Source organism: Danio rerio, chromosome 2 (assembly GCF_049306965.1).
Source record: "Danio rerio strain Tuebingen ecotype United States chromosome 2, GRCz12tu, whole genome shotgun sequence".
Classification (NCBI taxonomy): Eukaryota; Metazoa; Chordata; class Actinopteri; order Cypriniformes; family Danionidae; genus Danio; species Danio rerio.
Window position 1 is genome coordinate 52215129 of NC_133177.1, and position 26463 is coordinate 52241591.

The following is a 26463-nucleotide window of genomic DNA, read 5'->3' on the forward strand; positions in this document are numbered from 1 at the left end:
TAAAATATGAAACTGAATGGCAATAACACAATGTTAAATAAACATAAAATATACAGTCTTTACTAAAAGGTAGGCATTACATTCTAAATTATGAACACACAAACAAACCTCTACTTCTATAGAGAAAATAAAATGTCATATTCCAAATTCTAAACGCATATAGGTACATGGATGTCTATGTTCCACCATAAAAATATACTTAGCAGTGTATAGTATGCATGCAAAAAGTAGTGCACTAAAAATCCTTTCCACACACAGAGTGCATCATTCCCTCTGAGCTCTACAAACGATGAGGACTCGCATTCTCTGCTCTTATAAGGTTGTGAGGAGTCTGAATCAGTCTCAGGCCTCACCTCTCCATGAGATTTATTCAGGAGTTGTTCTTGGCCCAAAATACAAAAACAAAAAGCTGATCTTACGTCAATACGTCCTTAACAGGAAGTTTATAAACAGTGTTCAAAAACCTGTGTGTGGTATATAAACTCAATATAGGCACTAGGGCTGCACAATATGATCTCAAAATTACCATTATTACAATAAAAGTATATGCAGTTCACATACTGTAGATGTGTGTCAACCCAAAGCTGAAAATAAATACTTACAGTGCATGCGGAAAGTATTCATAGAGCTTCACTATTTCCACATTTGCTTATGTTACAGTCTTATTCCAAAATGGATTCAATTCATTTATTTACTCAAAATTCTACACAATGACAATGTGAAAAAGAGTTTTTGAAATTGTTGCAAATGTATTAAAAATAAAAAACCTGAAAATCAAATGTACAGAAGTGTTTACAGCCTTAGCTCAATACTTTGTTGATGCACCTTTGGCAGCAATTACAGCCTCAAGTCTTTTTTGAATTTGATGCCACAAGCTTGGCCACACTCCAAACATCTTGCACTTACGGATGATGGAGGCGACTCGTTGTTCATTGGAACTTTCGGAGCAGCAGAACATTTTCTGTAACCTTCCCCAGCCTTGTGCCTCAAGACAATCCTGTCTCAGAGGTCTACAGACAATTCCTTTGTCTTCATGCTTGGTTTGTGCTTTGACATGCACTGTCAACCCTGGGACCTTATATAGACAGCTATGCCTATTTAAATCATGTCCAATCAACTGAATTTACCACAGGTGAACTCTGATTAAGCTGCTGAAACATCTCAAGAATGATCGGTGGAAATAGATGAAGACTTTCTGGATGCTCTGTACACTGAAAAAAAATATTCAGAAATGATTCCTTGGATTTACTACATTTTTTTCTAGTAAGAGGCTGTAAAAAAATTATTTGGGCAGAATTTAAACAAATTAATTTGAAGAATTTTATTAAAATTAAATTAATTAGTTTAAGTTCAACACAAATAAATTGTTTGCAACAGTTTTGCAGACACCATTATATGTGTATAGCGGGAGTCAAAATAAGAGAGGAAAATGACAACAGCCAATCAGAGTCAGAATATCTGACATAGCTAATAATAATAATATTTGTATTATTTTTCTAGGCAAATGTTATACCGTAAAATAAATGTTAAAGAAAAATAATAGAATAGAAAATAGAAAGCTGTATTTTTAAATAGTTTTTTTTTAACCCCAACAACAACAATAATATTCACTCAAACACTCAGCTTAGTTTTCATACACAACCCCAAAGTGCTCTAAAGTCTAAACAGTTAGCTACATTTTTTAAATAGGCTTAATAAAAAAGTTGTAATAGTACATTGTGATGTATCTGCAAAATTCAATTCAATTCAATAAACTTTATTGTTTATCCCTCTGGGTTTAGAAAATTGTCTTTAGACCTAAAGTAGGCTCACACAATAGCAGAACATAAATACAAATTCATGCCATATCAGTAAAAAGAGATGTTGAAGGAAGAAGAAAAGTTAGTTGCTTAGAGTTTCTACACTACACATCTAAATGTAGATTATCATAATCAATATTGTGAAAAAGAGCGATACGGATAAGTCATAAAACTGGCTATAGAGCTCACTCATTTATATTTTTTTAAAAGTTAATAAAATGTATTGATTAGTTTTTTTATACAGCAAAAATAATGTATAAGCAAATAATAATTTACTACCTGTTAATGTTCAAAAACGATAGGCAGAATTTTAGGAGCAAGTGTAACTAAGTATCCTTATGTTTTTCACTCAAGCAATGTCACAGTGTCACTAAATGCAAAAAGCTGTATAAACACAAGGTTTTGATTGGTGTATCTACTGTTTATTTAAGTATAGAAAGTGAAAAGAGTCTATTAAGATAAAAGTTTGATGATTATTGTTAAGAATTAATAATTAATATGGTTATGTATTGTTTTGTATTAACATATAGTGGCTATGGGGACTAAATAAGCATATAATTTACTCCTTTACAGTACAATGCGTATGTTAAAGTTGTTTTGTTATGGTGCTGTATTGTTTTACTATCTATACACACTTTGTAGTCATTTTTTTTTTTTTTGTTATTAGTTTGTCTAGTTTGTTTATTTTTTTATATGTTCCATATAAAGTCCATTTTTGAATAAAGATTTTTGAAAACTGCATGAGTCTATATAAAAAAATAATTGTTATATTTAATTTCATACAGTGGTGACTTTAATCTGTCCCAGTGGTAAATGGGCCAGTTTGCCACTGATGCAAATGGTGTAACATCTGCCACAAAGAATGCATCCTTCCCTATTCACTGCCATCCAAAAATGAGCATTTAAATCACACATTTGCTGCCAGCACATTTTAGTCTGACATGTCTAACTACATCCACCAAATAAATTCAACTTCTATTTGGAGAGATGTCAGTTTCTCATAAACCGTTGCAGAGAAACAAGCGCAGCTGAACCTCAAAGGACAAAGACAGACTCCTGTGAGCTGGAAACAATACCAGTGGGAGTGGGAGATTTATGGATGAATTATATTCAGTCTCTGTAGCGGTTAAATCACATGGTGACACATCGCAGAGCTAATGTGATAAGGAATGCAAACACACACAAAAATACACACAGACAAACATGCATGCACACATGCACATAGACTTTCATGCAAACCATAACACAGACAGAACGGAACAGAATCTTTATTTCCACATAACAGATATTAAATGTTTTCACAACTTTGATACTCTGCTGCTGTAAGTTGTTCTTAAAGATAAAGTCTCCTGTGCATGTTTTGTAAGCACCAAAAGGCCAGAAAACGCAATTCTCTGGTTGAAGAAAACTTTTATTTTTTTAAAGAAAAGCAGAAACTTTCCTTAAGTGTTATTATGCAAAAATTTCTGTGTCATCCAGCATTGCTTGTTTTACTGTTGACTGATCCTGCATGGATGGTCGTCCTGTTTAATATACAAAACACTTCCCAAAACCTTCATGGCATTAGATGTTCTTTTAAAAATTATCCTAAACTTGGATTGATAGATTAAAGTAATGTAAATTCACCTCACCATTGGATTAAAAGGAATAACTCCTGTGTTATTAACAAATGTTTAACACGTTTAATAAACACAAAGTTTTAACAAATAGATTCTGTAGAGCAATAGAAGACAGATAGACTATGTATATATGCTTTGTGTGTGTGTGTGTGTGTGTGTGTGTGTGTGTGTGTGTGTGTGTGTGTGTGTGTGTGTTAGGGTTGTAACAATATACCGGTATAACGGTTTACCACGATTTGAACGTGCACGATTATCATACCATGAACAATTGCATATCAACGGTTTTAACCCTTAAAGACCGAGACAGCCGCCCGCGGCTAAAAATAAGTATTGCTCTTAAATGTTTAATAACTTTTGATCCGCTGATCCGATTCATACAATTCAAAGATTGGCATAAAGAAGAGAATCTCAGCTTTCCAGTGCTGTATCACATAACATTCGCTGACTTTCAGAGGCTCCGGAATCAGTGCGGTTACGTCATCAACATTTGACAACGCTGATTTGACAAAGAAACGCTCGTCACTGTGTCTCCGGACAAATCAGACATGATACATTGATGCATTGTCCCTCCTCCATGCCCAGATTGGTTGAAACTCGCTATATCACAACCAATAAGCATAGGTTTCGCTTTTGTTTGTGGACCAAGCTTTTTGAACAACACGGAATGAGAGAAAGGCATACATTTATGCGCGGCTAAATAAAACGCAAAAAAAAAAGGTTTTGCATGAAATAATTCTCATACTAAGTACTTTTGCATGCACAGCAGCACAGAAACATGACAAAACAGTGACACAGCAAAGACGAACTGCTGCTCTTGCTGTTTTCAAAAGACGCAAATGAAGATGCAGCTGTTTATCTGCATTGCAGACAACCATATCCAAATCCATATCCACAGACAACCATATCCATGCTGGCACATAAAACCTAAGGATGCTCCATATTGAATCTAGTTTCGTTATGTAACTATTTATAGTATAGTAAATATTTATATCTATTTTTTACTGAGGATTTGCACCATGTTTATTTGGACTTTATTTGGACTTTGACACATTATTTATTATTTTCTTATTTTTTTATTTGTTCATTGTAAGTGGTGTTGTTTATAGTAACTAAAAATATATTATTTGGAAAAAGTCAAATTTGCTTCACTGTTCTATTATTTTGTAACATTTGTAACATACCGTATACCGCGAAACCGTCAAACCGTGGTATTGTTTTAGACGATTATCATACCGTGAAAAATTCATACCGTTACAACCCTAGTGTGTGTATAGAGTGATAGAAACATACAACCATAGATTGAAAGAACAACTTAGAGAACTGACGGAAGAAACAATCCATAGACAGAGAGATGGAAATAACATTTAATAGATATAATAATTAAAAGATTGATAGAATTCTGGAAGGGTATGATAAAACAGTCAGAACGATAGAACAATAGATAGAACTATAGATAGAATAATAAAATGATAGAACATTAGATGAAATGATAGATAGGATAATAGATAGAGAACAATCAATAGAATGACAGACAGAATAATTTACAGAACGATTGATAGAACGATCAACAGAATACTATATACAGCCATCGACAGAACGATCAATAGAATACTATATAGAATGATCGATAGAACGATCAACAGAATACTATATAGAACGATTGATACAACGATCAACAGAATAATATACAGAACAATCGATAGAACGATCAATAGAATACTATTTAGAACGATCAACAGAACACTATATAGAATGATTGATACAACGATCAATAGAATAATATATAGAACAATCGATAGAACGATCAAGAGAATACTATATAGAACGATCGATAGAACGATCAAGAGAATACTATATAGAACGATCGATAGAACGATCAATAGAATAATATATTGAATGATCAATAGAACAATCAATCAAATACTATATAGAACGATCAACAAAATACTATATAAAACGATCAATAAAATACTATATAGAATGATCAACAGAACACTATATAGAATGATTGATACAACGATCAATAGAATAATATATAGAACAATCGATAGAACGATCAAGAGAATACTATATAGAACGATCGATAGAACGATCAAGAGAATACTATATAGAACGATCGATAGAACGATCAATAGAATAATATATTGAATGATCAATAGAACAATCAATCAAATACTATATAGAACGATCAACAAAATACTATATAGAACGATCAACAAAATACTATATAGAACGATCAACAAAATACTATATAGAACGATCAATAAAATACTATATAGAACGATCAATAAAATACTATATAGAACGATCCATAAAATACTATAAAGAACGATCAACAAAATACAATATAGAACGATCAATAAAATACTATATAGAATGATCAACAAAATACTATATAGAACGATCAATAAAATACTATATAGAACAATCAACAAAATACTATATAGAACGATCAACAAAATACTATATAGAACGATCAATAAAATACTATATAGAACGATCAATAAAATACTACAGTATATAGAACGATCAATAAAATACTATATAGAACGATCAACAAAATACATATTTAGAACGATCAATAAAATACTATAAAGAACGATCAACAAAATACAATATAGAACGATCAACAAAATACTATATAGAACAATCAATAAAATACTATATAGAACGATCAATAAAATACTATATAGAACGATCAATAAAATACTATATAGAACGATCAACAAAATACATATTTAGAACAATCAATAAAATACTATAAAGAACGATCAACAAAATACAATATAGAACGATCAATAAAATACTATATAGAATGATCAACAAAATACTATACAGAACGATCAATAAAATACTATATAGAACAATCAACAAAATATTATATAGAACGATCAACAAAATACTATATAGAACGATCAATAAAATACTATATAGAACAGTCAACTAAATACTATATAGAACGATCAACAAAATACTATATAGAACGATCAATAAAATACTATATAGAACAATCAACAAAATACTATATAGAACGATCAATAAAATACTATATAGAACGATCAACAAAATATTATATAGAACAATCAACAAAATATTATATAGAACGATCAACAAAATACTATATAGAATGATCAATAAAATACTATATAGAACGATCAATAAAATACTATAAAGAACAATCAACAAAATACTATATAGAACGATCAACAAAATACTATATAGAACGATCAATAAAATACTATATAGAACAATCAACAAAATATTATATAGAACGATCAACAAAATACTATATAGAATGATCAATAAAATACTTCATAGAACAATCAACAAAATACTACATAGAACGATCAATAAAATACTATATAGAACAATCAATAAAATACTATATAGAACGAAGGATAGAATGGTCGATAGAATACTATATAGAACGGTCAACAGAATACTATATACAACGAACAATAAAATAATAGAATGATCAATAAAATGATCAATAGAATAATATATAGAATGATCGATTGAACGATCAACAGACAGACAGACAGACAGACAGACAGACAGACAGACAGACAGACAGACAGACAGACAGACAGACAGACAGACAGACAGACAGACAGACAGACAGACAGACAGACAGACAGACAGACAGATAGATAGATAGATAGATAGATAGATAGATAGATAGATAGATAGATAGATAGATAGATAGATAGATAGATAGATAGATAGACAGATAGACAGACAGATAGATAATCAGGTGGAACGAACGACAGATCGGCATACAGAAAGAACAATAGTTCGACAGACAGAAGCAATGACAGATTAACAGAGAGCGAAAGATAGATCAATAGAATAAAAATGGCAGCTTGATAGCCAAAATTAAGGATAGATCAACAGACAGATCAATGGAAAAATGGATGGATACATCTCAAAAACAATTAAGTGAAACACAATAAAAATAGTAGTGAGGTAAAGTGTCAACAGTATATCTGAGTGTGTGTTTTAGAAGAGGGCAGGTGCAACTGATTCAACAGCTGCAATATCACTGTCTGGCTCCAGGCCTCATAGACTTACACACGCGCGCACACAAACACGCACACACACACACCAATGCGCACACAAACACAAACGCACACACACACACACACAGTAACTGCAAGTGTGCTTTGTTCTTATAGTGCCCCCAGCCTCGAAACGACAGTGACTCTGCAATCTGTACTCCGCCAACTGTCTACAATTATTCATCTGATCCACATTTAGTCTCTTCGTCTACAAACATGAACTTCAGAGCTCAAGTAGTTTGCTGGTTTCCCAGAAGAGAAAATCTTATTCAGCAAGAGCTTGTACAAGACCATGCAAGATCTTTACAAGTCATTCCAAAAACCACTCCTAAATGTACTTACAAACACTTTGACTTATCTTGGTCAAGTTATTTGTGCTTTTAATATATAATTTAACAAACAAGTACTTTGAGAGCTGAATGAATTAAAAAATAATAATAAATTAAATAAACAAATAAAAAATGTATTAATTCTAATTTTAATAACACTTGATAAAAAACACTTGCAGAAACACTTTGATTGTCATTCTCCCTTTGTACGTGTCATCAGAGAGGGAAAACCCCACCGATTAATGATGATCTCGCCCTCTTTAGCATAGGACTTTTGAATCGGTCACTATGCTGACACATAGGCATTTGTTGCTCAATCTGCACAATCTGATTTCATACACTCTGTAGCAATCTGATATGAATTAAAAGTTACAGTCACTAAAATGGCACAATTTCTCACCAAAATGGCACAAAGCCCAAAACGGGCAGTTTCAAAGAGTTATTAAACATTATTTGAGTATTTTGAGCTGACACTTCACATACACACTCTAAGAACATCAGAAACTTATTTTACATATGGACTTCAAGACATGGAATTCACAATTCTGGAAAGATTATATGACACTGAAGACTGGAATAATGATCCTAAAAATTTCAAATCAAAGGACAAAAGGCTGCACAATACTATAAAAATATGATAAGAAACATACAAAATTGTTGTTAAGTACAGCGACAACAAATTTACTTAAAGGTGCTGTGTGTAAGTTTTTGAAGCATAAAAATATTGTTTTGCAGATATTTAAGAAAAATGCCAAGTGAACATTCTTGTTTATCTGAAAAACAATGCTGAAGTCAGATATTCTGCTTTGAAAATGTGAGTTAGGTGCTGGAACGTTGTATTTGTTTTGGTTCTTTTAACCGACCCAATACGAGTTTATCCAATTATATTTCAGCACCCCAGGTTGCCTTGGTGGAAAACAGCGTATTTCATTCCTTCATTCATTCAGAAAGGCTCTCAAAGCATGCGTCCGTGACCGAAATGCAACATCCGGTGGACAGTAGCAGACTCCAAAATTAGACGCAGATTTCAACATGAGGTGATTAATCAGGAGATAATTGTACAGCCGTGTCCAAACAACATGCTACGTGACGAAATTTGCAGCGATGAGCAATTTGGCTGTTTGCACCACATGACACATGACAGAAATTTAAAAACAGCTATTCAAAGGCACACAATATAGGAGCACTTACTGCACTCAAACAAAATGATAAGGGTTATAATCTAATTAATACATATTAAGCCTCTTTAACATTATTAAATTTACATGCTGAATCACTGTGATGTTTTGGTTTTGAGTCACAGTTCTAAAATTCAATTTCAAAGGTTTTTTTTAAATTTTATTTTCAAGATCTGAGGTGAACTATCTGCTGCTGCTTGCAGTAGTATTGAAGTAAATGTCATGTAAAATGGCATTCAAACTCACGTTGATATCATTTAACACTAAATAAAGCACATGAGGTGTACCTGAGGTGAAAACTCAATTCCTTCAATAGCGTGCAGCTGCTTTTATTTAGAACAGTTTAAATCAGCCTTTGGGCTTAATCATCAGACTCACTCCTTTTGGTCCACAATCTGACAACCTGCGCTTGTCTCAGGTTTGTCTTGATCCAGAAATGCAATACCTAGTTCAAAAACTGGGTGTCAAACTTACATACTGCACCACCTTAAAGATATAACATTTCCCTATAAAAATGATTTTTTTTATATAATTTATTCTAATTCAGAATAAAAAAACGTGCCAAGGTTCAAACATTTAATCATTTAGAGTAAAAACCTCTGACTCTGATTGGCTGTTGTCATTTTTCTCTCATCTCGACTCCCGCCAATAGTATTTTTTTTCAGCTCTCGGTTCGCCTCCAGCCAATAGCAGAACAGCAAACACTTGGGATAAAGATAATGAGGCCACATCTGATTGGTCAAACTTGGATAAACATTCATTCATTCATTCATTCATTCATTCATCTTCCTTCGGCTTAGTTCTTTTATTCATCAGGGGTCACCACAGTGGAATGAATCAGCAACTTATACAGAATATGTTTTACACAGCGGATGACCTTCCAGCTGCAACCCAGCACTGAGAAACATCTATACACACTTATTCACACACTTGTTCACTATGGGCAATTTGGTTTACTCAATTCACCTATAGCGCATGTGTTTGGACTAACGTGGAAAGCGGAGCACTTGGAGGAAACTCGTGCCAACACAGGGAGAACATGCAAACTCCACACAGAAATGACAACTGATAAAGATAAAGTTGCAATATACAGTATTGTGCAGCCCTATAATAGTATCCCCCATAGCAAAACTTCTTTGTCCCAGATCTGGCCCACACCATCAGCATTTGCTTGGCCCACATGCCGCAGTGAATTACGCTACATGACCGGACCAAGTCTGGCTTCCGTACAAGAGGCAAATGTGGACCATATCTGGGCCTAACCTCATCCAAGTTAATAACCCATAACTGGGCCTGAAATGGGCCAGATATGTTGGTGTGTCATGACTGCAACGTTTTTTATAAACCATGAAGCATTTTGCTTTATAGGTGTGCTTTTTCTTGAAGCGACCTGATTGATAGAATTTTTTCTTAACTCAAAAATTATTTAAATGTATTGTAAAAGTGGGTCAAGATAGACCAAACTCACATGGCCCACATATACATTTTTAACACCTGGGCCAAATACTACATTTGATATCTGGCCCAAGTCTTGAGTGCTGCCTGTAAGACAGTGCAACCTTGGCCAAGCCTGGGCCATGTTTGGCCCACGTGCTGTATGACAGTGCCCGACGAATGCCTGCTTTGTGCCAAATCTGGGCCAGAATTATTTGCTATTGAGGATGATATATTACATTCTAACAATACTGAACAATACTACTGCACTTTTAATCAAATAAATCCAGCCATGGTGAATCACCCTTACAGACTCAAACATTTGAATATTAGTATTTTTTAACTCGTATTTCTCTAAACTTGACCATGCTCTTTTTCAAAAGGCACGAGTTCACCCTGAGGCCAGCGTCCCGTTTCAGCCACAGAGGTTATAGAGTTCTCCGGTCTCATGTTTAAGGTCTGCTGGACCGATCTTCATTCTTCTGGGACAGAAGCATGTAATATGAATCTCAGATCATCATGCATGCATCTGGGCCCAAAATACTGGCGAAATTGAGAAAGCAGGTATCTGTGTGTGTGCCACTGATCCATTTAGGATTATAAACAAACATAATTAGAAATTGATGTCGGATTTCAACAACAACAGGCTGATAATACTTCTAAAAAAATAAATACTGCGTGTTAGTGATTATGTGAACAGCCACAGCAGCAGGTGATTTTCTTGATGTGGTCACTCGTTCCACAAGACGTGGCAAATGTAAACACACATGGGATGCCAGGCTTAGACATATCGGCATATGTTGGCAGAGACCTTAGACATGCTCCGGTTTCAAGCCTGCCTGCCGTTAACAGCTGATTCTAGATGAGCTTCAGATGACTTGAAGGCACATAAAGTCCTAACTGTCACATTTGTGAGCAAAATAAGCATCTCAATATATATAAAAACGTTAGAAAGTTAAAAGGTCAACTTTGAGCTCACTAAAGGCACGCTGATGAAAAACAAATACCAACCTTGATTGACCAGGAAAAATTTACTGATGCAGTATGCAAGTTTAACACCCAGTGGTGGAACTAGGTATTGATCACCTGGTTCAAAACATACGCAAACACAGGTTGCCAGATTGACGACATAAAGTCATAAACAGAAGTGTGACGAATTAGAGACTAAAGGCTGATTTATACTTCTGCGTCGGCGCCGCTGACGTGCACCTCTCAAAAAATTTAACTACACGTCACATCAACGCGTAGCGCAAGCTCTGTGATTGGTCGGCTTGGTAGCCCTGACGAGTCTGGGCGTGACCGAGAGCCGCGCGAGCCCAATGGAGCGATTGTTCACAAGTGTGGAGTCCCGCGAAGGAGCTCCGGATGGAAAGTTTTGTTTTGTGTTTACCTCATAGTTAAAGTTGTTGCACGTCCGCCGGTTCGTGCCTCAAAATGAGTGAGTTTGAGCCACTTGTACATCCCGGAAGCGTTTAGAATAGGGGTGTAACGATTTATCGTTGTACGATTTATTGCGATGCAAAAATGTCACAATATGCATCGTGGCGTTATGACGATTTGATTACGATATGACGTCCGTTTTCTCTTATTAGTTGAGCTGATTGCACGTGAGCTACGTTCCACCGGCTGTCGCATGCGAGTTCAGATTGCAGCAGCAGTAATGTTAGCAAACGAAGATGAGTGGAGCTGAAATAGAGGATGGCCCATCCTCTCAAAATCAGACGTCTGGCAACATTTCGGTTGTACAGTCATTGCTTTAGACTTGTCCGCTTTTTGACACGCATACTGGGTCAAACATCCTAAGTTATAAAGTCTTCACAGTGATTTACATACTTTGCACAGCGACAGGGATACCTTCTAATGGTGTTGAAAGAGTCACATACTGTATTTATAAGGTACAATTCACCCTAAAATATCATTCTGTCTTCATATAATGTTCCCGCCGCAAAATCACACATGACGTGAGCTGACAGTGAACTGTTACTACAAAGGGCGGACTTTGATAAACGCGCGCGTATGGCAAGCCGTTTTAGCATTTAAACCTTTGTTCTGACTATCCATAAATATATTTAGAGATATCTCTAATTATATTTTGACTAGTCATAATTATAATTCGACTAGTCAGAATGACAATTAGAGATATCTGCAATTACAATTGTACTAGTACGAAATCAGATTGGAGATATCTGCAAATATATTATGACTAGTCATATTCCTCCATTGACTTCCATTGAAAAATATTTGCAGATATCTCTAAATGAGTTGACTAGTCACAATTGTAATTAGAGATATCTCTAAATGAATTTAATTAAATATGAATTAAATACCTGGAAATGTGGATTTTTTTTGCACATACAAAAAAACGAAAGTGACCAAGCAAAGCCTTAAGCTCTTACTGTTAAATTCAATTGAATAGAAAGCTTATTTTTTTTGCCCCTTTACTTAAATTGTTCCTTAATTTTGTCTCTGTCATTTCAATAATATTTTTAAGAAGTTTTTAAATTTAAATTTTAAATTTTTGTTCAAAATATCGTGATACATATCGAATCTTGAACATTATATCGTGATACACATCGTATCGTGAGCTAAGTGTGTCGTTACAACCCTAGTTTAGAAAGAACATAACACAGGCGAAGAAACTCGACACAGAGACACATTATCACCTCACTGACAACTAGCGTTTTGGAAGTGTTAATGCAGACCAACAGAGACAGCGCGCAGAAGTTTTAATGCACAGCTACGCGTGTTGCATGTGCCGTGGGTTACGCCGGTCACTTGACGAAGTATTAACCAGGCTTAAAGGCTGATTTAAGTCGTGTTCTAACGAAAAGCAACCGCACATGATGGAAGGAATATTTTCCATATTAAAAAGAGTTTTTGCTCTAACCAACACCTGAAATGTATATTTTTGAAATGGCTTTGATTTCTTGCAGCTGAACAACAGAATACACTGACCATGTTTACCTCAGGTACACCTTGTGTGCTTTATTCAGTGTTAAATGCTAATAATGTAGGTTTGAATGCCATTTTACATGCCCTTTATTGCCATACTACTGAAAGAAGCAGCAGATTTTGAAAATGAACTTTAGAACTGTGACTCAGTGTAAACCAACACATTAGTGGTTCAGCATGTCTATTTAATAATGTTAAAGAGGTTTATTATGTGTTAATTAGATTATAAACCTTACCGTTTGGTTGTAGTGCAGTAAGAGCACTATTCTGTGCTTCTGAAGTGTTTTGTCTGGTGCAAACAGCCAAACTGCTCATCACTGCAAATCTCATCATGTAGCGTGTTGTTAGGACACTGGGTTACAATGTAAATTGCTCACCTAATGTTGAAGTTCGTACTGTTTATATTATTTGCTAATTAATTACCACCAAATGTGGAACTCTAAATCTGCGTCTCTTTTCGGAGGTCGCATATCGGTCACAGACACACACTTTGGGAGCCTTCATGACTGAATGAATGAAATACGGTGTGCTGAAATATAATTGGCCTTGTGGCAGTGGGTGGGTTAAAAGAACTGAAACAAACACAGTCGTTCCAGCACGTGACACATTTTCAAAGAAGAATATCTGACTTTAGCATTGCTTTTCAGATAAACAAGTATGATCACTTAGCATGTTCCTTAAATATCTGCAAACATGATATAGTATGTTTATGTTCTAGAAGAGGCAAAACTTACATACAGTGTCTTTATTTTAAAAAAATACAACATTGTTGCTAGGATGTTTGGAGTGGTTGCCTATACATCACTAGGTTCCTACACTTTAAAACCCAAAAACGTATGGTAACTCAAACCATTTAGGTTCAAAAAGTAATCCTAATAAGTACTGTGAACTTACTCCATTTGAAAAGAGGCCTAATAGTAAATAGTAAACAGTAAATAGTAATAGTAAAACCTAATAAATGAAGAGAACTCAAACCAACTGAGTACGGTTAAACCCAATAAGATAAGTCAACTCAAGCAGTTTGAGGCCACCAATTGCAACAAACCATTTGAGTTAAAAAAAACTAATCTATGAGTACTGTGAACTTGCTCCATTTAAGGTGAAGATATGAGATATTGAATTAACTCATTACCTTCAACACGAAGTTCAAAACTCTTTTCAAATGAGTGGAATTAACTTTCAGTAAATTTTGAATTAACTACACTCATTTTATTTGATAAAGTTGACTTTGGGTTTTACAGTGAAGAAATAGCTCAGAAGTCTCTTAAATACCAGAAACTGCAATAATATCATCTTAAATTCACATCAAAATTATAAAATGAGTAAAATGAATATAAATAAATGTGTAAAAAAAATTATGATAAGTAGTGGTGGTGGATGAGGAGATTCCTCCCCATTGTGTAAAGTGATTTTAGTGCCCAGAAAAGCGCTATATAAATGTAAGAAGTTATTATAATTATTGTTATTATTATTATTATTATTATTATTATTAAAAACTAAAATGTTGGACGAAAGAAATGTAATATGTCTTTTTGCAATATAATATTGTATTTTTGTGTGTGTGTGTCTTTATTATTTTTATTATTGTAAGTGTTAGTATTATGTATTTGTTTATTTAATTAAAATTAAATTTTATTTACTACTATTTTTATTTTTATTTTTATTTTTCATGTGGGGGTCAGAACTCAAATTACATGTATGACAGATACTATCTTTCTATTCAATGTAATTTTCTGACTAAATATTCAATAAAATATATTTTAAAAAAAAAACTAAAATGTTTATGTAATTAGGCTACAGAAAATACACTGTAGAAAGCGATTAGTTGACTTTCCTTGAAACTAGTAAGCAAACCTGTTGCCTAATAAATCTTAAGTAAATTAACTATGTGCATAATTTTAAAAATTAAGTTAACTTTACTTTAGAAAGTATGTCAACTTGTCACTTTCAAGGCAACTTCTTCACTCCCTTTATGTAAAGTAACTTACAGTATAGCTTTTTATAGTATAAGTAAACGATAAAAATAGCTCTAAAGAACTTAAAATAGTCAAAAGAAAATACTGTAAACAAATGAGTAAAACGTAATCAAGTAAAATATTCATTTAAAAGCGAAAACATGCAAAAATAAAATCATATACTGTAAGTACAGTAACCTAAAAGTAAAAAAAAAATTCACATGCAAACAGAAAATAAGTAAAAACATGGGAGTTACAATTTGAGTAAATGTACAGTAAGTATAACAAAGCAAATTATTAAATAAATAAATCTATAAATAAGAAAGTAAGTACATAAACAGATACCTGTATAGACATGTGCACTTATGCTCTTACCTATTTTATGAATTCATTACAACAAATGATAACTTAGGACTGCAAAAAAACAACTAGATCTTCTGATCTTAAACAACAAGAAATACAACTATCCTGACTTCCAAATCCAACCATGGAAGCATAATAGACAAGACTCAAACATGCATCTCAGTCTGAAGAAAAGCAATATTAAACACTAGTCAAAATCACACTTCCATGGTCACCAACTCCTGCTCAAGATCAGAGACCACCACATTTGCTCCTAAAATACCATTAAAATCCTCAAGAGACATCGTAAAAGAAACAACCCAGCAGCAGAAGCAGAACATTCAACAGCCATAGAAGATTGTGTGAAAATGATACCTGTTGAGCTGCTAAAGAGGACGCAGACGACACATGCTTCCCAACCTGCTCATTGTCCAGCAGGAAGCGGATCAGGGTGGGTTGGAGTCACAGGGGGATTACGCTATCATGGGGTTAAACAAAGCCGGCTCAGGCCGAGAGCTTACTCCTGCCGCCACACGAAGAAACAAAAAAAAAAAAAAAAGACAGAAACACTACTTACTGGTAACTGCCTTCAAAAGCTCCCCAAGATCATCTGTAGTCAGCTCAGGTTTTAGTAAAGAGTTCTCAGTTGAAAGCGAGGGTCAGTTTGTAAATGATTGAAGATGAAGAGATGTCCATTATACTCCAGATGGAAAACTGTCTATCATACTCCAGACGGAAAACAAAGGGATGCTGATCCATTAAATGAGCTGAAGGAATAAGTGTTGATGATAGAAGGGGGAAAAAAGGGGGAGGGAAACGAGAAGGGAGAGGAGGGGAAAATGGGGAAAATATGATGCAAAGTAGAACACCGGTGAAGGAGAATTTCAAAACACTCTAAACGTGGCAATGAAAATATTCCAAGGTGAAGAAGTTCTGCACGTTCCGCAAAAATCCGCAGGTGGCAATGTTCTGGATTTCCTGTTGGGTTAACAAGTGGAGAGTGACAGTGTACTGGGAGTCATGATCACACACACACACATACACACACATAAGCTGAGGGAACCAAAACCAGCAGACTCCATGTATGGCCGGAGAACTGAGTCCTGCAAGGGAATCTGCCAGAAATAGACTGTGGGGGGATTGAATCAGCTGTTAGATCAACAACCTCACCAGACCACCACAGAAAGACAGACAAGCTCCTGGATCAGAGGAAACACACACGGATACACTGATATATCAATACTTCTGATAGTGATGGTGCAGCACATACATATATTGATTCTAGTTTATTTCTTATTTTGTATTCAAATCAATGTGCATTTGATACTGAAAGAAGTAAACATTTCATCTTTTTTTTTAAATAGAATTGCACAATACTTGTTGTTAATTTTTTTTTTTTTTTAATTAAAGTGAGATGTTTTAGTTATTTAATTTGGTATTTAAATCAATCTGTGCTGTAAAAAATGCTGTGCTCCACACATTCGTGTGGCAACATTAAGGAATGAAGTTAGCTTATTAGTTTTTACAAATTTAAGTGTGTTGAACATAAAACAATTAGGTTGTTCCCAAAAACTAAACTCAGGAATTGTGTTGTTTCAGCTAATATTAAATAAGTGGTTTTAACAAACAGCAAACATCTTATTTTGAGTGAAAGTATTAAAAATAAAGTGATTACTTATACATTTTTTATAATAATTAACATTAAAATCATATTTCAAATATTTTTGTGAAACAATTTATAATTAAAATGTATCTTGATAATGTGCACTGGTAAATAGAATTCTAGTAAAGAGCAAAAATAAATGCAATGAACGCTCATTGTACAAAAAGTGGTTAAATGTTTATTATTTGGCATTAAGATAAATGTAAAAATAATGAATGAAAATTAGTAGCATAATATAATAAAATGTAATATAATATAATATAATATAATATAATATAATATAATATAATATAATATAATATAATATAATATAATATAATGGCGATTCATTCCGCTGCGGCGACCCCCGATTAATAAAGGGACTAAGAAAAAAAGAAAATAAATGAAAATAAAATAAAACAAATTATATTCTAATATAATATAACATAATATAATGTATTATAATATAATATAATTTATATTATATTATATTATACTATATTATATTGAATTATATTATATTATATTATATTATATTGAATTATATTATATTATATATTAAATTATATTATATTATATTATATTATATTATATTATATTATATTATATTATACATGTCATGTCATCGTATCATATTATATCATGTTATGTTACGTTATATTATATTATGTTACGTTATATTAAATTATATTATATTATATTAACATAATACAACATAATATAATATAATTTAATATATTATAATAAATTATAACATAATATAATATTATATGATGACATGACATGACATAATAATATAATATAATATAATATAATATAATATAATATAATATAATATAATAAAATAAAATAAAATATAATATAATATAATATAATAGCGGTTCATTCCGCTGCGGCAACCCTTGATTAATAAAGGGACTAAGCCAAAAAGAAAATGAATAAATGAATATAAAATAAAATAAAATATTTTAAATACAATTTTAAGTTGAAAAATAACACAAAAAAATCATATATATATATATATATATATATATATATATATATATATATATATATATATATATATATATATATATATATATATATATATATATATATATATATATATATATATATATATATATATATATATATATATATATATATATATATATATATAAATAAAGACCTAAATAAAGATGTTGCATTTGGGATGTTAAAATTGACAATAGCCATTAAAGGAATCAAGAAATGCATCAAATATATAAGTACTTTAGTCTGAATGATATTATAAACCTAGTAATATTCATGTGTTGTCTTTGGCATGGAGTGTTGCAGTGAATGTAGATCAGTCTGCAGGCGGGCACCGAGCCTCAGAGTTGGAGAACGTGACTCGGTGTCTGAACTTTTATGAGCAATGTGGATTTCAGAGCAGCACATAGTCACGATGCTGCAGTGTCACTTTCACAAACTCTCGCCCCTTCACTCTCACAACAAACCTTTAGCAAACACTCCTCAATGTTCATCTAACTGAAAACATCACAGATGCACATGTAAGCTTTTTATGGGCTATAAAAATATTTGCAAATTCATACATATTGAAAATAGAAAAGACTTAAACAAACAGGCATCCTTTTACTCGTTCTAACCTATATACTAAAAATAAGTAAGATATGTGGAGGTTGTTTAAATGTTTGGATGAAATTCACTAATATATAATATATCATAACATATTCACTAATATACAATATGCACACACACACACACACATTATTTATTTTATGTATATTTTATTTTATTTATATTTTATTTATTTTATATACAATTTATTTTGTATTTATTTTTTAATATAAAGGTAAATAAATTCTTCTAATAAGAAATAATTGCATTTAATCGCATCTAAAATAAACAACATAGTGTGTGTACTGTGTATATTTACTGTGTGTGTGTGTGTGTGTGTGTGTGTGTGTGTGTGTGTATATATATATATATATATATATATATATATATATATATATATATATATATATATATATATATTACTTTTAGATATAAAATATGTGTATAAGATACGAATTATTATTATTATTAACTTAAAATATCTTTGTTATAAAAATGTACATAATAAATATAAATGATACACAAATATGAATAATCTTGGCCCAACACCAAAATATAAGATGCTACAAAATCTATAAGCTGTAAGAATTATGCATTATGAATTGCACTGAAAATAACAGCACTAAATATACTAAAATCTTCCACTGATTGTGTGGTGAAACTTTTATTTTATTAAACTTTACCCAAACGTCAAGCACTAAATGAAGCATGGCAACAGCGATGGATGGCCTAACTACTGACTATATCTGGAAAGTCATATAAATAAAAAAAGGACACTCAAGACTAGACAACTTTATATGATGTAATGGCACAAGTCCTCTAAAACACAAAGTACACAAAAACAGAGCGCCATCTGCTGGATAATTTGTGCTGTGGCAATTACTACAGTAAATGCCCTGATCATTGCTTTCATAGCATATCAAATAGCTTTTTCGAACGTCAATACAATAAAACACTAATAATTTATCGATTTTTGTCCATTTGTAATTGTTTTGTTGCAAAAATTAATGACTATCAAACATATTTAACTTGATTGATGCATAATAAATTACATATTCATCAAATATATAAGTACTTTAGTCTGGATGACATTATAAACCTAGCAGTGAAGATCACATATTGGAGAAGATCACATATTCTTTAAGAGGAAAGGATGAGTTATTTAAAAAGATTTGGAATCCATTTTTGAACAATATTAAAAAAGTACCACTTGATTTGATTTGACAAAATATAAATAGCGTGAAATAGATAGTGAATTAAATATTTACAAATTCCAGATAAGAAGTACATCAGCGCATGAATGACATTTTCATTATTCTACTAAGTATTTTAATGCAAAAGCAAAAAGTAAATTTACCTTTAAACAAATATTCCTGATAATTATCCACAAAACTGCTCCTCTACCATCTGCAGGTGTTTAAAACCGTAAACTGTGCCAGTCCAGTACCAAGATCTCCGGGTCACAAAGTGTGATCTAAGACACTTATCCAATTGTAAACAGCCGGCTTCAATCACGGGGTCAGAGCGTTAGACTTCATGAGCTTTACCCGTATATCCATATACAGCGTGCAGCATGAGTCCAGACAGAAGAAAGCTGATTATTGCCCTTATGGACTCCAATGCAAATGCAAACACACTTGACATACACTGCATCCATTCATAAAGTTTAACATCAGCTGCTTGAACAGAAAACACTAGACCACACGTGCAGGGTTCATCTGATCACATGACCATGCTAGACATATGCACCAGGACACTACCAAACACATGCATATTATGTTGACAAGCAATATGGCTTTTTTCTTAATCTGCTTATAAGATTATAAAGCCGTGGGGTTATGAGGCGTATAAGGACGCCTTTGTTTGAATTTATACATCATATGTGTGGAAATGTATAATAATCTTATGGTGCATTAAGCAAGCAATCACAGATGAATGAACTGAGGTACAGTGCAGTTTATATTCCTGCTGTCTGACCACTTCCTTAATACATGATAATTCTAAAACATTTTTATAAAAATTAAGCTGCTGTTTGTTTTTACCTTTATTAAATGTGAAATTTTCTATTGTTTAATTGAAATCATCCATTATGTACTCTGATACTCCGAGAATGAATACAAAAACACAGTTCTGCATAGTTTTAATGAGAATTCAACTTTGCAATGGCTTTTAACGGGAGATTCGCATCATGGATGCAACTGTGTGATGCTGTCATGTCAATATGGATCAAAATCTCTTGAGGAATATTTCCAGTACCTTGCTGAATCCATGCCACGAACTGGTTACTTTGGCCATGGATATGAATTAGGAGCCCAAATATTTTATTAAATACGCACAGACATAATACATGTATACATTATACATGTTTACAGTATATAGCATGCTCTGGTTTTCCCGTTGTTATTTTTTTTTTACTTTAACTTTATTATAATCAATGCTTAAAGAATAGAATACAGAACAATTCAAATACAAAAAAGAACAAAAGGTCAGAGGTATACAGAAAATAAAATATAAATAAGACAAACAAATGTAAGTATGCACACTAAAAAGGGTCTTGTGGATTTACAGAATCTTGAAGGTTTCAAGTTAAAACTATTTTAATCATTTTTATAAGTACTTTGCTTGATGGTGTTGGTATAATGCTCTAATTCTTTAAATATGAAAGGATAACGTTTTTTGTTAACAAATCTGCATCAGTGAATATGGAACTTTGTATATATCATCAAAAGATCAATTATTTATTTTTTCTTGTTTTTGTTACTGTTCAACAATCCAAAAATAATGTTGATATTCTTAACCAAGATTTTGTAATAATTTGTTATTTTTGAATTTGGAGATATCACACCATAATTTCTTTGAGAACTGACAATTCCAAAAAAACATGAGTCACGGTTTATGACTGAGACAAAATCCACTTTACTGTCATACTAGCAATTCTGAGGTTTGTCGTCACAAAACTTTATAAAACAATAGGCTATATTAAAAAAAAGTTTCCACAATAACACTGAAATAGACACTTTGCATTTCGGTGTGGTTATTGTAAATGCTAATGTTAAACTACTAACGAAACAAGAAGAATAAGCAGCTAAAAGCACAAATATGAAATGATAAAAAGTAACCTAATTTCAAGTGACGTTCAAGAGCAATTTTACAGGATAAAGATCAGATCTAACGTTAACACAAACTTGCAGCAGAAAGTCAAGCATGAAGTAACCAGCAAATAACCAATGTTCTTACCTGTGTAGCGCAAATGCTGTGTATCTCCTATTGATACACCTGCGACTGAAACTCTTTATCTTGAGCTTTTCTTTCTTATTTCTCGTCCATCATAGTCCTTTCCTTTTAATCCAACCGAATAAACTTCAGTCGAGATCCAAGCGTTTGATAACGCTGGTAAACACGAGCTTCAGATTTCCGGTGAAATAAACCAATGACAGGACAACATCTTCGCGATTGGCTTACATTAGTCATCAATTGGCATAAGATTTTCTATTGACGGTCCCTAAACGTACTTATGCTGAGGTAAATGGTCACACACGGTTATTTTCTATGATGTAACATTTTATGAATTAGTTTGTTAGACGATATTCTGTAATCTACTTTAGTATTTAGTTTTATACAGTAATTGTCAATCTAACTTATTTAAATGAATGAACAATTGATTATACTGTATGTCTACATAAATACATATGTTATGGGATCATAAGTCATTTACCTGAGATAGATAGATAGATAGATAGATAGATAGATAGATAGATAGATAGATAGATAGATAGATAGATAGATAGATAGATAGATAGATAGATAGATAGATAGATAGATAGACCAGATAGACCAGATAGATAGATAGATAGATAGATAGATAGATAGATAGATAGATAGATAGATAGATAGATAGATAGATGATAGATAGATAGATAGATAGATAGATAGATAGATAGATAGATAGATAGATAGATAGATAGATAGATAGATAGATAGATAGATAGAGACCAGATAGACCAGATAGATAGATAGATAGATAGATAGATAGATAGATAGATAGATAGATAGATAGATAGATAGATAGATAGATAGATAGATAGATAGATAGATAGATAGATAGATAGATAGATAGATAGATAGATAGATAGACCAGATAGATAGATAGATAGATAGATAGATAGATAGATAGATAGATAGATAGATAGATAGATAGATAGATAGATAGATAGATAGATAGATAGATAGATAGATAGATAGATAGATAGACCAGATAGACCAGATAGACCAGATAGATAGATAGATAGATAGATAGATAGATAGATAGATAGATAGATAGATAGATAGATAGATAGAACAACAGATCAGATAGATAGATAGATAGATAGATAGATAGATAGATAGATAGATAGATAGATAGATAGATAGATAGATAGATAGATAGATAGATAGATAGATAGATAGATAGATAGATAGATAGATAGATAGATAGATAGATAGATAGATAGATAGACCAGATAGACCAGATAGATAGATAGATAGATAGATAGATAGATAGATAGATAGATAGATAGATAGATAGATAGATAGATAGATGATAGATAGATAGATAGATAGATAGATAGATAGATAGATAGATAGATAGATAGATAGATAGATAGATAGATAGATAGATAGATAGATAGATAGATAGATAGATAGAGACCAGATAGACCAGATAGATAGATAGATAGATAGATAGATAGATAGATAGATAGATAGATAGATAGATAGATAGATAGATAGATAGATAGATAGATAGATAGATAGATAGATAGATAGATAGATAGATAGATAGATAGATAGATAGATAGACCAGATAGATAGATAGATAGATAGATAGATAGATAGATAGATAGATAGATAGATAGATAGATAGATAGATAGATAGATAGATAGATAGATAGATAGATAGATAGATAGATAGATAGATAGATAGATAGATAGATAGATAGATAGATAGATAGACCAGATAGACCAGATAGACCAGATAGACCAGATAGATAGATAGATAGATAGATAGATAGATAGATAGATAGATAGATAGATAGATAGATAGAACAACAGATCAGATAGATAGATAGATAGATAGATAGATAGATAGATAGATAGATAGATAGATAGATAGATAGATAGATAGATAGATAGATAGATAGATAGATAGATAGATAGATAGATAGATAGATAGATAGATAGATAGATAGACCAGATAGACCAGATAGATAGATAGATAGATAGATAGATAGATAGATAGATAGATAGATAGATAGATAGATAGATAGATAGATAGATAGATAGATAGATAGATAGATAGATAGATAGATAGATAGAACAACAGACCAGATAGATAGATAGATAGATAGATAGATAGATAGATAGATAGATAGATAGATAGATAGATAGATAGATAGATAGATAGATAGATAGATAGATAGATAGATAGATAGATAGATAGATAGATAGATAGATAGATAGATAGATAGATAGATAGATAGATAGAACAACAGACCAGACAGACAGACAGACAGACAGACAGACAGACAGACAGACAGATAGATAGATAGATAGATAGATAGATAGATAGATAAATAGATAGATAGATAGATAGATAGATAGATAGATAGATAGATAGATAGATAGATAGATAGATAGATAGATAGATAGATAGATAGATAGATAGATAGATAGATAGATAGATAGATAGATAGATAGATAGATAGATAGATAGATAGATAGATAGATAGATAGATAGATAGATAGATAGAACAACAGACCAGATAGATGGACAGACAGACAGACAGACAGACAGACAGACAGACAGACAGACAGACAGACAGACAGACAGACAGACAGACAGACAGACAGACAGACAGATAGATAGATAGATAGATAGATAGATAGATAGATAGATAGATAGATAGATAGATAGATAGATAGATAGATAGATAGATAGATAGATAGATAGATAGATAGATAGATAGATAGATAGATAGATAGATAGACGGTAGATAAGTCAAATAGTATCTCTCGGAGGTGGAAACTGACATCATGACTCAGTGTTTTGATAAATACATAATCGCAAATACAACACACGGTTTCATTACTAAGAAAGAAGCCAGTCTGAGGAAGTGTGTGATGTATTTGTCGGTGATTTTAGCACTTTTCTCCAGCCAGACTCCCACACTGAGCTGCCAGTTGGACCCAAATGTTGGCAAAACTTATTATCGATGGATCACAACGTTGGCACAACATTTCATGAATGTATCAGGCCAGCAGAGCATTTTATGAATGAAACCTAAAATCCTCTCAGCATGCTTGATTTGGGACTTGGAGGATGTCCATCTCCATTTTTTGAGTCACTCATGGACACACACACCACATTAAAAGGCTACAGTGCTCTTTTAAAATGATTAACACATAACAGGCAATATAGTAATCATTTAATTTAGCAATGTATATTGTTCTATAACAGACTACATTGTTGTTTTGTTGTTACTTATTGCTATAAAAAAAATCCTGCTGGCTTGATCAGTATGTTGAAGTCTCCAAATACTTATGCATTTAAATCTCTGATGTTCCTCAAAATCAGTAGTGAACTCATAGGCATGTTTAAGAAACCAGTCTGAGATGATTCTTGCTTTATGACATGGCGCGTGGAAGTAGCCATCAGAAGATAGGTACACTGTGGTCATAAAGGGACAATACTCAGGTAGGCTGTGGCATTGACACAATGCTCAGTTGGTACTAATGGGCCCAAAGTGTGCCAAGAAAATATCCCCCACACCTTTACACCACCATCTATCAGCTCGAACCAGTTTGGCCATTCTCCTCTGACCTCTGGCATCAACAAGGCATTGTTGAACTGTGAACTGCCGCTCACTGGATATTTTCTCTTTTTCGGACCATTCTCTGTAAACCCTAGAGATGTTTGTGCATGAAAATCCCAGTAGATCAGCAGTTTCTGAAATACTCAGACCAGCCCGTCTGGCACCAACAACCATGCCACATTCAGTCACCTAAATCACTTTTCTTCCCTATTCTGATGCTCGTCTTGACCATGTCTACATGCCCTAAATGCATTAGTTGCTGCCATGTGATTGGCTGATCAGAAATTTGCGTTAACAGCAGTTAAACAGGTGTACCAAATAAAGTGGCCAGTAAGTGCACACACATATAGTCAACATTCAGTTGTTATTGTGCATTCATAGTAATTTTCTGCAAGGAATTTCAAGCGTACCAACACTCCTCTCAATTAAAGGCTAGAGAAGAAAAAGCATATATCATATATTTTTTAATGTAAAATGTCATTTAAATTAGATTCCAACCCATGAAATTATTCCAAAAAACAAACCAAAAATATGATATACTTAAGAAGAGCAATATTAGAAATTAAATTACATTATTTAAAAAAGTTATAAATTCAACTATATTAGAATACATGCTTTTGGCCTTGTTCAACATATGCAAACTTAATAAAGATTAACGAACTCCAAACATAGCTATACAGATCTTATTCAGATACACGGCAATTAAAT

At 32.5% G+C, this 26463-nt stretch overlaps 1 protein-coding gene across 8 annotated transcripts in view; it reads right to left on the reverse strand.

Moving 5' to 3' along the window:
* The window catches only part of svilb (supervillin b), a 127114-nt gene extending 110435 nt beyond the window's left edge, over positions 1–16679 (reverse strand). For all 8 annotated transcript variants that reach the window (XM_073930588.1, XM_073930590.1, XM_073930507.1 and 5 more), the window contains exon 1: positions 16244–16679. The gene's annotated coding sequence lies outside the window, so the exon portion shown is untranslated. The remainder of the gene's footprint in view (positions 1–16243) is intronic.
* Between the last annotated feature and the right edge of the window lie 9784 nt (positions 16680–26463).